Source organism: Meleagris gallopavo, chromosome 1, assembly GCF_000146605.3.
Source record: "Meleagris gallopavo isolate NT-WF06-2002-E0010 breed Aviagen turkey brand Nicholas breeding stock chromosome 1, Turkey_5.1, whole genome shotgun sequence".
In the NCBI taxonomy this organism is placed as follows: domain Eukaryota; kingdom Metazoa; phylum Chordata; class Aves; order Galliformes; family Phasianidae; genus Meleagris; species Meleagris gallopavo.
This window is the reverse complement of record NC_015011.2, coordinates 31592817-31607540: the sequence shown is the minus strand read 5'-3', so window position 1 is coordinate 31607540 and position 14724 is coordinate 31592817. Positions and strand designations below refer to the sequence as shown.

The 14724-nt window shown below is 34.9% G+C and overlaps 1 protein-coding gene across 4 annotated transcripts in view; it reads right to left on the bottom strand.

The window, feature by feature from the left end:
* SLC16A7 (solute carrier family 16 member 7) overlaps positions 1–14724 on the bottom strand; it is a 61585-nt gene that overhangs the window by 31535 nt on the left and 15326 nt on the right. The window contains exon 1 of one of the 4 annotated variants that reach the window (XM_010707634.3): positions 4224–4310. The exons of 2 other annotated variants lie outside the window; for them this stretch is intronic. The gene's annotated coding sequence lies outside the window, so the exon portion shown is untranslated. Of the gene's footprint in view, positions 1–2465; positions 2485–4223; positions 4311–14724 lie in introns of those variants that run through there. One more of the 4 variants, XM_019612940.2, reaches the window with a different exon arrangement.

Sequence of the window (14724 nt, the reverse complement as noted above, 5' to 3'; positions counted from 1 at the left end):
ACATAAATTGGCATGAAAAGAAAAATCCTATTTCTATGACCTAACTGAATGGCCTGGAATAGCAGTTTTCTGTCCCAGAAAGCTGTTGTACTGCTCATCAGAGAAAACTTTTAGTAATTTCCTGAAAAAAAAGTTAACTATTATTTTCTTACACTTCAAAATTTGAGCATATTTGTTTTTATATTTCATATTCATACAATAGCACTTCTATCTCTATTATAAATTCTGGTAATATGGTGCAACATCAAGGAATTGCTCCTCATAAAAATGGAAAGTGATAACCAATTTATTGAGGCAACACGCTTTTTCCTAAAAATAAAACACCAGTGTTTGGCAAAATCACTGCCAGTACATTGGTCAGAAGAATTCCAGTGGTGCCCAAGTGTTATAGCAATCCAATGCAGTGCTGTAGGCCTGGGGAAGAGTAGCTAGAAAACTGCTTGGCAGAAAAGGACCTGGGAGTAGTGGTCAGCAGACAACTGAACACAAGCCAGAAGTATGCCAAGGTGATGAATGCCAGCAGCATCCTAGCATACATGAGAAATAGAGTGGCTAGCAGGCAAGAGTTACAGCTATCAATACAAGCTGGGAGATTAAAGGTTGGAGAATAGCACCATCAGAAACAACACCGGGATACTGGTGGGTGGCAAGCTGGATATGAGTCAGCAAGGTGCCCTTGCAGCCCAGAAAGCCGACCATATCGTGAACTGCATCAAAAGAAACATGGTCAGCAGGCCAAGGGAGGTGATCCTGTCCCTCAGGTGTCAAGTATTAGTTTGCAAGGAAGTAGACACAAGTTGTGCCAGGAGAGGTTGAGATTGGATCCTGGGAAAAATTTCTTCATGGAGAGGGTAGTCAAACATTGGAAAGGCATAATGTACATGGCATTACAGGACATGGTTTAGTGGTGGATTTGGTGGGTTGGGCTGATGGTTGGACTTGAAGACCTCTTCCAACCTAGATAATACTGTGATTCTAAGGTATCAGCTCTTTGCAAATATCTCATTGTATTTGCCCTGTCAGGGTAGCAGCTCCTCTCTTTGAAAGCTTCAGAGTAAACTAAGAGGACATCAGGGAAAAGAGCAAAGGTGCAGTAGCTTTCCTATGCCTCAGCCTATGCTGCAGAGCCCACTGCAGAGCACTGCCAGCTGATAGCACTGCTATAGTGAATGACTGTCTGCTACCCTATGCCAGATGCTGCCGTGCCACAAAGAGGAGCCTGGATTGTTGTATCGTACACCTCCTGTATATTCCACAGAGTGATGTTAATAATAGCTTCCCTGATATTCCTTTATGATCACGATAGCCAATTTTAACTCACTTTAAAAGGTAAAAAGAAAATGCATAAATAAATACATACATAGTTGCATTAAGAAAAGCAAAGTAATCATTTTGTCAGAAATATTGAGTCCAACGTCTCAAACATCCCATACTTTCTCAGGAACTAAAGCAGCTTTCTCCTGTAAAAATTTAATTTAATATCCACAAAATGGAACTTCTTCTAAAGCAGTCTAGCACATTAATATCCTCAGCTCTTCCCTTAAACTTAACTGGTAAGATTTTGATAGTATAAGAAGTATACAGATGAGTGCAAAATCCATTAGCAACCAAAATGAAACAGCATTTTAGATGAGTAGGTACAAATTCTGACAGAGGAAGAAAAAGAAGAGGGAGGACTGAAGCAATGACAAGGGAAAAGTGTTTCCAGAGCTCTCAGAGCTTATTATAAACTACGAAAGATATTAAGATATATGCAGCAGAAAATGTAAAAACAGTCAAGTGTGATGATGTGCATGTGAAGAACACAGTATCAAAGGGGAAAAAAAAAGCTGCATTTGAGTAAATAAAGGTCACCAGCAGAACTGACATGCAGTCACACAAATTCCATTGTGTGTAAATGGCTCACCAGTTAGGCTTGCTCACCCCCTTCCTTTTATAGGCAAGAGGTGGGTGAGGGACAGTCTGCATGGAGGAGAAGCATGGGAACAGTGAGTGAAGCATGTCCCTGAGGAAGCCATCAGCCCTCTTCTCTCTGTCAGGTACAGAGAGGCTGCTCAGTCTTTCTATACCTTGAATTAGGCTGTGAACAAGGATTTTATCCTAAGCTTCTTCTAGTTCCTCTGTATAAATCCCTGTTACATAACAGCGAACAAGAAAATCTCTAACTTAAAGAGCTGTACGTGTCTACCTACTAAGAAATAGTAAAACAAGAGCAAGAGGATACTTTTAAAAATATGATATGCAAGACTGTTATATAGGTATCTCAACACACTAGAATTTAATTGGGCAAATGAGAACAAGTGAATTAAAAAGAGAAACATGGAGGGAGAGGAAGGGAAGGAGAAAAGAAAGAAGGAAATGGAGAAAGGAGGAAGGAATGGTGAGAGAGAAAGAAACACATAAGCAAGCAAGCAGCAAGGTCAAACCAAGAGGAAATACGACAGACAAATAATGTATCTTGATACCAAGTGCAGCAGACTTCCGTCAGTCACGATCAACCTGTTCAGACCAGGGCTTCATTAATATTCTGCAGTTGCCAGCACCAGCATCAGCTCTCAGTACAACAGCTTGTCACAGACTTCTGAGAAGAGGTTGTGCTGTTCTCATGTTTACAGAGACACAGATTTTACTGAGTGTTTCAGTTTTGCTCATCTGCACCATTAAAGTAACTGCTTCATTCTCCACTTGTGTTCTGTCTGCCATTTGTCCCAGAGGAAAAGAGATCGTATGTGAAAAATCTGTCCCTATATTTTTGCACAATAGGAATATTTAGCACGTATGTAGGGCATTGCAGCTTCACATGGTAAGCCAGGGACTGCAAAGATCCTCTCAAATTTCACTCGGTCTCCTAATATTCTGGTGAGGTGATTCAGAAGTTTCATTCACTTCCAGAAAACCAAAAACAAATACAGTAACAGGATAAATAACTTGACTGCATTTTACACCAAAATGGGTGGCAGAGCTGAGATGTGGACTAATGTCTAAGCAAACTGTCAGTTAAGAGTGAGATTTTTAAAGCTCATTATATAACAAATGCCAATTAATTATACAGCTCCATACCTGAAGTGGAAGCATAGGTGGGGTATAGTCTTTGTTTTGTAGGTTTGGATAGTCTGCTGCTCTAAACCCTAATGATATTAATGACAGTTCTATTTAAAATCAGTGACTTTGTGGTAGCATTAGCTAAGAAATGAGATATATAGGAATTACATTTATATAAAAAATCCCTGTTTGAAAGCTGAGAATATTTTTTTTTCTTATTTTTATTAGCAGCTCCAATTAATTCCAAGCAGGACAGTATTATAGGGTTACTGTTATACTAAGTGGTACTTCTTTGGCAATTTTCTATTATTCTTTAAGAAACATTCATTATTTGGAAAAAAAAAAATCTTTATTAGTTTTGTGAGACGGTTTTGCTCTGACTCGGGATTTTGTTGTGAGGAAAGGCAGGACATAGAAAGACTCTTACTGAAGGGACCAAGAGAGACTGTCCTCTGCTCTTATTCTAACTATGAGCTTTAATAGGCAAAGTAACTCCTAAGGAGCACTGATAGCCAGCCTATTGATCTTCCTGAAAGAGGAAAATAGGCTGCATTTTGTCTGAATGCCCATATGCAGAGACTGAGGGCTACATGATAATTAAAACCCAAGTGTCTTACAGATACACTCAGAATTAGACTTTACTGCATTTTTTTTTCCACTGGGGTCTAACCTCAGGATAAAAACACTCTGTGAAGAACAAAACTGCTAAAATGCACCCTAATTATCAAGTATTTTAGAAAGCTGCTGTTTTTGTAAAGTTTCTCCAAATTCCACGAATTGAAAGACAGTGCTTTCCAGATAGCAAAATGTAACAATAAGTACATTGTACTATAAATATAGTAAACTATACTAATTTTTATTTATGAGGTTTATGATGGGATTTATCAATTATTATTTTTTTAATCTGGTCAAATCTTTTTTAAAAAAGAACCACTGGTCTTATTTAATTTTAAAGCCTGTTTCACATCAATCCTTAATAGCACAATGACCAATAATGTTAAAAGATATTACCACAGCTATTTTAAAAATCAAGCTTTATCTTATTAAAGAAAAAAGACAAATTATTTTTTTCTCTCCAAGATCAGACAAATGAGTAGTTCTAAACACTCATATTTATGAAAGAAACATGCAGTAATTCAACCATCCATAATTTACAGTTAAGAATCAATATTGTAACATACTTTTCATACCACTGAAGCAGTACCAACACTAGCGTGTGCCTGAAGGTAGAGTGGGAAAGTAATAGCCCCTCATACTTGCAAAGCACACATGGGAATAACTTTGTTCCAAATGCCTGGAAGGTTAGCAGAGGCAGGCACTGTGAAGAGAAGCAGAATGAAGGGAAAGTCACGTGCTGAAAGACAAAAATAAATGAACAATCCCAGTAACTCTCTTTACTCTTAGGCTTTGGTGTTGCAATGGGCTGATTCCTAGTAACAGCATCACCTAAGCAGAAAATTGGATGGAGAAACAAAAACTGTTAAACAAGCACTAATACAAGCTGTGAGTTCCTGATGTTTGCAGGAATGATGAAAGGTCTAATCCAGACTGGAATAAAGGCACATCTTCTGTTCCAGTTTGAGGACTCAGTATAGGATTACTGAAACAGAAGGGAATCCTGTGTGGTAAAATGTTGCCCTGTGAAAAGCAAAAATGTGTTAAGTACCACGACAGAGTGTAGTTAAAATCTCATTCACACCAGGCCTTTAGTTCATCTATGTTTAAACAAAGGCTGGGCTGTTACTGCTAAGTCACTAAAGAGGTTCTTACTGAACTGAGACACCCATTCGACAAAATTTACACTGAAATTAATGCTACATGATTGAGATCAGATTATGAGCACAACTAAGTCATTAATGAGATAACAATGTAGTCTTGGTAATATTCATCATTCCTTGGAATTAACTTATTTATTTATTCATTTATTGTTGCTGCCAAATTCACATGGAGTACTATTATTAAAACTTCTAAAATCTGTTCTGCATTCACAGTTCCCACAGTTCTGGGTCAGACTTCCATTCATCAGGCATTTGTTATTACCATTTTTCTCTGACTTTATGGGAAACCTAAATGACCATCTTAGTCTGGATTACTAAATGGCTAGATGAGTAAAGTTAAATGAAATGTATTCCAACCACAGTGATTGCAATTCTGTTTCAATTACTTCAAAAAAGCAGTCAATAAAATATCTAACACAGAGAAGTTGGCACCCCCACCCAAATTGAAGTACACTGAAATGAAATGTTGAAGGCTAAATTGAAAATGCCAGTGATCCACTCCAAAGAATTAATCAGCTTTAACAATAAGTTGATTGAGGCTGATGAAAAATTTGGCATAATTGAAAAAAAAATCCTCAAACGAATCAACTTTTCAAAAACAAACAAACAAAGAAAAACCCCAAAACTTTGTTGTTCCATTAAAGAAGTTTTAATAAGCTCAGCTAAACTCCTTCATTACAGCTCAAAGCATCAGCTCTTTGCATTGAAAGAATATTGATCTGCTTATTCATTTATTTCTAACCACTCCTATCATCCTTTGAATTCTAGGAGTACTCCATCATATTTAACTATGATGGTTACCAGCCTAAAAACATGTTGTAGGCACATATTATTTTAACTCTTCATAGTCTGCTCTTGAGTCACAGGCTCAAAGCCTTCGGAGTACATGAGCATATTCATAGTCTTTACAATTCAACTAGAATTAAAGTTATAAAAAAGATTATCCAGAATAACAGAAACGGCTTCACATAAATCTAAAGCTATATGTTGGATAATATTTTAGAGTTCTGATGTTTGCAGGGAAAAGAGTTAAATATTCACTTTTTTAATATTTTATAAATGGAAGAACTGAGGCTTCAAGTCAGTGTTAATAGAGTTATCTGTATTGCTGCTGCACATTACTTGAAAAATAAATAGCAGAGTCTTTGCAAAGCAGCAGATTTTACATTATCAATAATAAAAGATATTCATTTTAATATAATTCTACACTAAGCTGGAGAAAAAAATATTGATGATGGTAAGAAATAGCTTATTCTTAGTCTGCACAACTAGCTAAGGTTTTCAGAATCAGAATTTGTGTTATTTTATGTAATTATACACTTCAGAAATTGCAATATTTTGTTCATTTCTTGCTGAAGATAATACTCACATCCATCTATCAGTTTAATATTATGAAGATGCAATACACTCCAATTCAAATTCTGCTGCCATAAATTTCTGTAAGTACTATCAAAGTTCATTTGTGCTCTTGAGATTAGGATCCAAGCTGTTTGTCTTCTCCACTTCAGTATCACAGTCCAGGGTATTTTCTGCATACATCCTACCCTTCACCTAAATCATGGCCTGAAAGTATCACCTTGAGCATATGGAGAAAATATTTTTCTTCAACATTCATGCAGCACATGACTCCTATGGGTGGAAATAGTTACTAATGTTTCAGGCTCCGTGACAACTACTTTGATTATGTAATAGGAAGTAAACTGATCTGGATTCTGTTCCTAAGGACATATGACTGGGATCAAATAACTGTCCAAGGCTGGAAAGTATCTCCAGACTGCAAAAGCTTATGCAGGGTTCACACTTCAAGTATTCTTGTCAGTTTGGAAATTGTTATTGGTTTAAGAAATGTTTTCTATATTATAATTAAAATGGGAAAAGTTAGTAATGATGAGATGGAAGCTTTTAAAAGTGTGAACCAATAAAACTAAAAAATTATACATTAGTTAAGCCACAGTTAACTTGTGGAAAGATATGCAAAATATGCTGGCAAGAAGAAAATGAGCAAAATCATAAAAACTCCCAATAAGGAAAATAGCCTTTGAAAGATATTATTTGAGAACTTCTGAATCTTGGAAAACACAGAATATTTTTTGTAGGTATCCAGTCTGAAAACCTCTCCAGAATTTAGGTCACATAAGTAAGAAGCTATTCAGTTAAGGCAGATTTTCTAAAGCTTTATGGGAGCAGAGAAAGTGATCCATCTATTTGTATGAAACAAAATTAAAAACATATGGGTAATTTAAATTGAAAAACCAAATTGATACAGCTGTGCCCATAAAAGCTTGATGTGTGAGCTCCTTCTGCGAGTGAAGATTAAAATGTGATTTCAAGCAGACTACAACCAAAAGATAAATTAATTCAGAGATCATTCAAGAATTACTAAAACCTATTAGATCAGTAGAAATAATGAAAATAAGTATTTTATCAATGTGCCTTAACAGAATTTAGCAGAGATGAAAAGCTCTATACATTTATTAAAAAATGATTTGAAAATTGAATCTGTGTGGGCTCATAAATCAAAGTGGAGGAGTTCTGAAAACTCAACACTTTTTTTTACAGACACAGTTTACCTGAGCGTGTTCCCTAGCTGGAAATACTAGTTACCATTTTATTCATCTTATTACCAGTGATTTCCAGGACTCTAAAAAAGTAAAACTTGAGAGCAAGGTATGCTCACTCCTACTGCATCCAATTCCTCAGTTCTATGCAATAGATAAACAGGCTAACATGACGCCCATGCAGAGGCCATCCTTGAAGATGCACTTGCTGATTTCAATAGCACCCTGAGGACTATGTAGGGGAAAGTAACATCTCCAACTACCTAAAGCAGACAGCAATGTCCAGCACATTTAAGTTACTGTTTCTCTCATGCTGATATTTATGTTGGTACAAAATATATTTTTATTTCATGAGATGTTACATTGAGTAGACAACTGAGCAAAAGGGGAGGTATATATTTACATGGAACACTGTGGTATTATACAGAGGTACTCACACTGTCTCTTAATAGAACAGCTTTCTTAACTCAATATCCCACCTAGACAACTTAGTTACACTCAGGTATCATGGCACTGCACTACATAAAATAAGTGCATGTGTGGTGATTACTTGTCCAGTCTGGACCATGGTGATAAAAATTTATTTGAAGTATGTACCAAAACTAATATAATTTAGGCAATGATAATGTTTAACATAAACAAATACGGGGAAGGAAGAAGCTGGGATTGTATTTGATTTCCATGGGAAGGAAGAGGATGTTTAATTACAAACTTACTATGTACTTTGTCCAAGTGTTAATGAGGTGACCTGCTGATATATATACAAAATAACTTTAAAGACCAAGACAATTTAATCTATTTCTAATGTGTACTCTGCCACCCATTGTGAGAAATGGGACGTGAGGAGATCAAAAAACCTGTGTCTATTGTGTCTACTATGTAGGACACTTTCTTAGCCCAGTACATGCTGTCCAAAGTGTACATCATACAGCTGTACCTTTGACAGAGTAGTTCTACAATGCTGCACTTAAAACAATCTTTGAATAATTTGCAGAAAGCTTTAGAATTCATCGAGAATCTAATTTAATCACATTGTTTATATCTGTATTATTTTCAGGTTTTTATTCTGTCTTTTACATTCTGCTCTCATTGAATGTCCAGAATATGTGTGTGAAGACTGCAGCTCTGCTATTGCACAGTGTCATAAAATTATTGATTAACACTTGCTTGATGCACTCAATAAGATGAGATGACCAACTATGGAAGGATGCTAGAGAAGTGCTATAAAATCCTGAAACCTCTTCCCTCTTGTGCTGACATGAGGAATGAAGACTAGGAGTCAAATATTCATTTTTCCCTGTTTTTCTTAATTTTCTGTGTTTTTCCAGATTTGAATTTCTCATTATGTGTTTTCCATTGACTCCAGCACTATGTGTTTACCTTATACAACGTCCATTTAACTACCATATAGCAGCTTTTTTCCAGAATGTAAGCCATTTGATCAGAACCTATCAAGTACTTCCAAACATTAAGAAAAGTCCTTTTCTTAATACAAAGCCATTTCTTAATACAAATGGACAATTCAAAAGCGATACTGTTTGGGTCGCAAACCCAGTAAGCAGTCTTGCAAACAGTAGTTCTGCTACTCTGCTAGTTCTGATTTAGCTAGTAAATTACACATTTTGGACAGGGGTTGTGTATTGGAGACAGCATTGTTTCATTAGTCAAAAGCAACTCAATAAATTCAAAATTAGAAGCATTTCTGTTGATATAAGTGCTCTAATAATAATAAAACTTATTCCAAGCACTTTTCTCTACATAGCCCTTCTTTGTCAAAACCAAACAAGTAATTAGACTCTAAAGTATAAGCTTTTTCATTTTTATATGGTTCATTTCTATACGGTTACCTTAGATAAGTCATCTCCTGTGACTTGTGATAACATATTGTAAAACACATTTCCCTCATTTTTATAGAGAATCTAGGTCAGAATACTAGTAGTCCTCAAAATTTCTTTATAATAGCTGCAATAGAAGAAGCAGTACAGTTTACATAAATATATAGCAAATGAGAAAAGGAATATAAAGTTATCTACGGTATTTGCATGATTCCAACTATCAAAAGGGTACAGTAAAAATATTCACAGAAGAGTTTCAGTAAATCATATCTATCTGAAAGTTTAATAAATCAAAACCAAACAACATTGAATGTAGGACATCAATGTTTGCAATGATCCTGCTGTCCCTTTCAGGATAGAAGTTTAACCAGATCAGAAGCAAAAAACTATGAGTTGTGTTTTTTGTTATGACAAACCGATACATACACACATTCTATTGCTATCATGTGATATATACTAAATATCAACTGTTACTGTTATCAACTGTTATAAACAGGAGTTTAGCTAACTTTCTACATGTAAAACTGATCATAAAATCTTTTCACTTTGTCTTGATAACAAGACAAGGAAGTGGTAGTGCAGATTTTTAGATCTGAAGGTTTCTCCTTAAGAAAGTACTATAATGCTGGGATTCACAGTCTAAGATCATTATAATTCTCTGAAGTCCTCCTTCAATCTTCAAGACAATAACACTTTCCTTTGTAAACAAAGTGTCTATCTCTGGAGTATATATTTTTCTCTTAAAACCTTAAGCACATATCTTTGATTCATTTCTGCTGGTCTTAAACAAATCATCTTACCTGTGCAAAAGAATGAATAGACTTACACACACACTACCTATGCATTGGCATGTGCTTTCACATATGAAAGATACCATATTTTTAATTGTCATTTAGCTAGATCCTTTCTCAGTTGACAATTGCAGATGAAACAACCACCCCATTCTGGGTTGACTAGCTTCAAGTAAGCATCTCTTTTCATTCACAGGTTCTTCGCTTAACACATTTTTCAGTATTTCACAACTCTCAGTATATTACTGGATGTGCTGCCTAGTATTTTTGAGGGAAGATTAGACTGGTGTTAATCTGTTTGACTTAAGCCAAAAAACTTTGTTCTGTTCAAACTTTGTTTTATTATTCCCTTTCCATAATATCTTGCATTTAATATATTATATATGGTATTTAGGCTTTTGTTTTCCTTTATTTCCTTTGGTTTTTATTTCATTTCTAAATTAGGTAAGCTGAGATTCATCTCAGTGATCAAAAAAATGTTTTTACTAAGAGATGGCGGTAGTGTAAAATGAACTCTGCTCTAATTGGCTCCAAATAAATTTGTATGGTTGTCACATGTAGAAAGAGCATGGATTGGTTTTTGGTCTACTGCCTAGCACAATTTACTCATTTATATACCTGTAAAATTCTACACACATTTACTGTACTGTCCACAATAAAATGAATAATCAAATGGAAAAACATACCTAAGTTGCACTTATGTACATCTCAGAAAATGGTGCTACATATGTAGGTGACTCTAGCTATGAAATGAAATTGGACAGCACAGAATATTTCACTTGTCCTTTGCAGGAAAATGTTTCATTTCCCCCTGAAGAACAGACCTGAATGCTGCAAAATGCAGTACTGATAAACTTCGATATTGACCTTTAGTTTACCAACACTGTGGGAAAGTGAACAGGGAGTCAATGACTCAATGCATCTGTATAGTTTTCCTGAGGAAATAATTGAGTACAAAAGGATGAAGCAAATAGTGTTGCTTTCATCATCAAAGTGTAAATAAAGCTATGACTCGTCTTCTTAACAAAATAAAATAGGACTTTTAGGAGAAGCATATGGAATGCTCTGGGTATTTTTGACTTTTCCAGTTGGCTCCAGCTTCTTCTTGTTATGCATCAAACATAAAGTTGCTTTGTAGGGTTATTTATATATATATATAACCCAACTTTTGGTTTATATAGTGCAGATCCATAACAAATACCTATTCTTATTACCTATGATTGCTAAGTATAATTTAGTAGCAAACTAACGTAAATAACTATTTAATTCTGCTTCAAAGAAAGGGAAATCTTTTCAAGCAAGCTCCTTAAAGAAGAATTGTATTTTTTTTTCCATAAGCTGTTTCAGACATTATTAACAATTAAAAAAAAGGAAAAAAAAAAAAGAATGCAAAAGTTTGTTATTGGAAGACTCTTATTTACTTTAGTCATTTCTCACACATCATATCTGGACATGCAGGTGGTGATTTCTAACAAATGGACTTTTATATATGTCCTGCAAACTTAAGCTTACAGAATTAATGGGGAAAAAAAGGCTTCCCCAAACTTTGGTTGGGTTTGATAACTAATTATGAGCTGGAAAACTGGTGCACCAACACGGTCCAAGAATAATAAAAGTTGAAACCTCTTTGAAATAAATCAGATGCTCTAATTTGTGAATACTCTTAGGTATAAAATGAACAGATTGAAACTTTGCAAACAGAGTGCTTGATGCAGTTATAATGAACTTGTACTGCTATAGTGGCCAAATATCGCTATGGGTCTCTCCCAAGTAAGTGTTTGTGAAAGGCTGTTCTGACCATAATCTAAGTGCTGAATCATCCATTCTAACTCTCCTTAAAGCTTTTATATCACTCAGTGAAATTCACTGTAACCTTGCTTCTGTATATGGAACATCTCCAAGGTTCATTATCGTAGGCAAATAATTCAGTAAAACTAATCAGGAATTATTTAGCTTTTGTTCTGTTTGTTTGTGTTGTTTTTTGTTTGCTTGTTGTTTTGTTTTTGTTTCTGTTTTTGTTTTTGTTTTTTAATGCAACAAATGCAGAATTGTTTACAGATTTAAAAACTTTGAAATAAAAGGATTACAAATTACCCTTCTCTAAAAACCAAAGAAACTGAAATAAGACTGAATAATGGCTACCTTTGTGAATAATGACTACCTAATACTCCACAAAATCATTCAGATTCTGAAAACTGACTTAGAAACACTAATGATGTTGTCATGAGCCAGAAAACAAGGTTATATTTGTGCCTTCTACATAACTATATGTAAGGAAAAGATAACTTATATTTATGTATCTCATGTATGTGGTATACCCTCAACTCTTTCTGTTGAAGATATCTGCATAGCTGCACCTCACTTTGGAAAAATGATTTGTCTCTTAACAGAGAAGTTCATATATATATTTGCCCTAATACATCATAAATACCTGCTTTGATGTGAAACAATACAATATTAATCAAACTTATACTGTCATGTAATGACAAGATCATCATTAACTGCCAATAAAGTACTTGAAATAAAGTGCTTATTTAAGCAAAGCAAAGCAAAGATGGCTCTAGAGCATATTTGAACTAATATAAAATGGCTACTGTTCAGATAGAGTATCTGTTCTGCTCTGTTACAAAGAAAGACTTACTTTATCAAGAAACCACTATCCAAAATAGTATTATTGTGTGCATTCTAGGATATTACATTTTAGAGAAAAAAAATAATGCTGCCTACAGATGGCTTTGAATGTAATAACTGGTTTCAGGTTTTTCTTCTGTATAACAAGGTTGTCCAATCAGCTGACTGTGAAAAATATGCAGTCTTTATGAAATATTATGCTTATTTTGCTAATAGGTAGATGTAGCCAGGACAGAGAACACGAAGCAGAAAGGTGTATTAAATCTTTAAAGGCATACATTAGTTCTCTCACTCTGAGATGTGCTTTCACTCCAGTACGAGTTGATTGTATGTATCAAGTTGACTGACACATTTAATTCCTTCTTTGAAATTTGTTTTAACTTGGTTCCATTGTATTTATTTTTTCATCTTAATGATGATTTTATCGTGATCTACATTTACCTTACGAGTGTACCAATAATAATAAGTATACACCTGACTGTCTTTTACCTTCCTGTATAATTCTTCCAGTCAAGGCAATGACTTCAGGTGACCTGAACCCATTCTCCCATTCTGCATCAAATTCTTCTGTAATTTCAAGAAAGCCTTACATGTCTCAATTCAACAAAGTGCTTGAGAATCTGCATAGATTTCTTATTATTTCAATTAAAATAATTATTCTTAAGACATCTGCAAAATGGTTGTGGGCTAAATGTGTTTAACTGGTCTATAGTGAAGATTCATTCCAGGTAAACCTAAAGTTTACCTACCTCTAAAGCAGCAATTTCTCTAGCTCAAGCTAAATTTTGTTTACTTTTACTTTTCAGCAGCCAAAGAATATGAGATTATTTCCTCCAAAACAAATATATATATATATCAAATAGAGCAGCAATGTCCTCCAAACAGTCTCATAACTGATGAAATCTCTTAAAACAGAAAAGATGACAGGTAGAAATTTTTCTGATAGAAAACTAACTTGAATGTTAGGTTCTGTTCTGATCCTTGCACAAGCAGCACAAGGAATTGACAAGTTCACCTAACAGAGCCAACACTGTGACACCCTATTAACTAGGTGTCAAATGTCAAATAGCCCTGACCCATCAAACAACCTCATGTTGCTTACTTAACAGGCCAAAAGGCAGCATGACACCTAGCACAATCAAGACTGGACATTTCTGACCATGCTAAGCACAGAATTTTGGAACCCTGAAGCAACTAGGAATTTAAGGGCTTTCAGTCATTCAGCAGCTGTTTGAGATTTTGATTACTCACGTTTATATATAAGCTTACACTTATTATCAGGAAACTTATATAAAAAGCTCATGTATTAACTTCCTACTTCTTTTCATATTAATTGTATGAATTAAGGGATTATAATATCAAACCAAATACATTCCTATAAGACAAAAAGCAATGAAAACCAGTGACAACCATTTTCTAAGGACAAGAACAGTTCTCAGTGAAAGTGTTTGTGTATGATCAGCTCTGTTATTTTTATTTGGTCCATTACAGAAATTCATTGATTCTACTGCTGTAGAATATTTTGTTTATTGGCTTCTTTCAGTCTTTAGAGACAGAATATGCATTCTTGATGTCAAGGTCTTTAACACTGTAATATTGTTGCCCTTGAAAACTGCCTTTTTTGCAAGCCAATGTCACAACCTATTTAATCTATCTGCATTTTTTAAGTGTTTATTGCCATGGCACAGTACTCTGAGTTATGTACAAATATTAAAATGCAACAGGAAGGCTACTTGCAGGTAGGCAGTGGCATCTGTGTATTTTGAGAGCTGTGACACCATGATTGTTTCTCTGAAACAATCACAGCACACAGAAAAGGACAAGGCACTGCACAAATCTTTCCAAAATTAGAGTGGTAGTGGGGTTGAACTCAATTTCAAAAAGCTTTTACCCCCTCCCCCCACTCCCCAGATTCTTGTGACTGCATCAAAGGTTTGTTTATGCAACTAACTTTAAAAGTAAAATGACAAAAATAACAATATTCTTTTTAGCAGTTTAGATCATAGTTAGCAAAAACATTCCAGGCACTAAAAAAAAATCCTGAATTCAACAGGAGAAAGAATGTTTCTGAAATAATTTTTCTCTATTA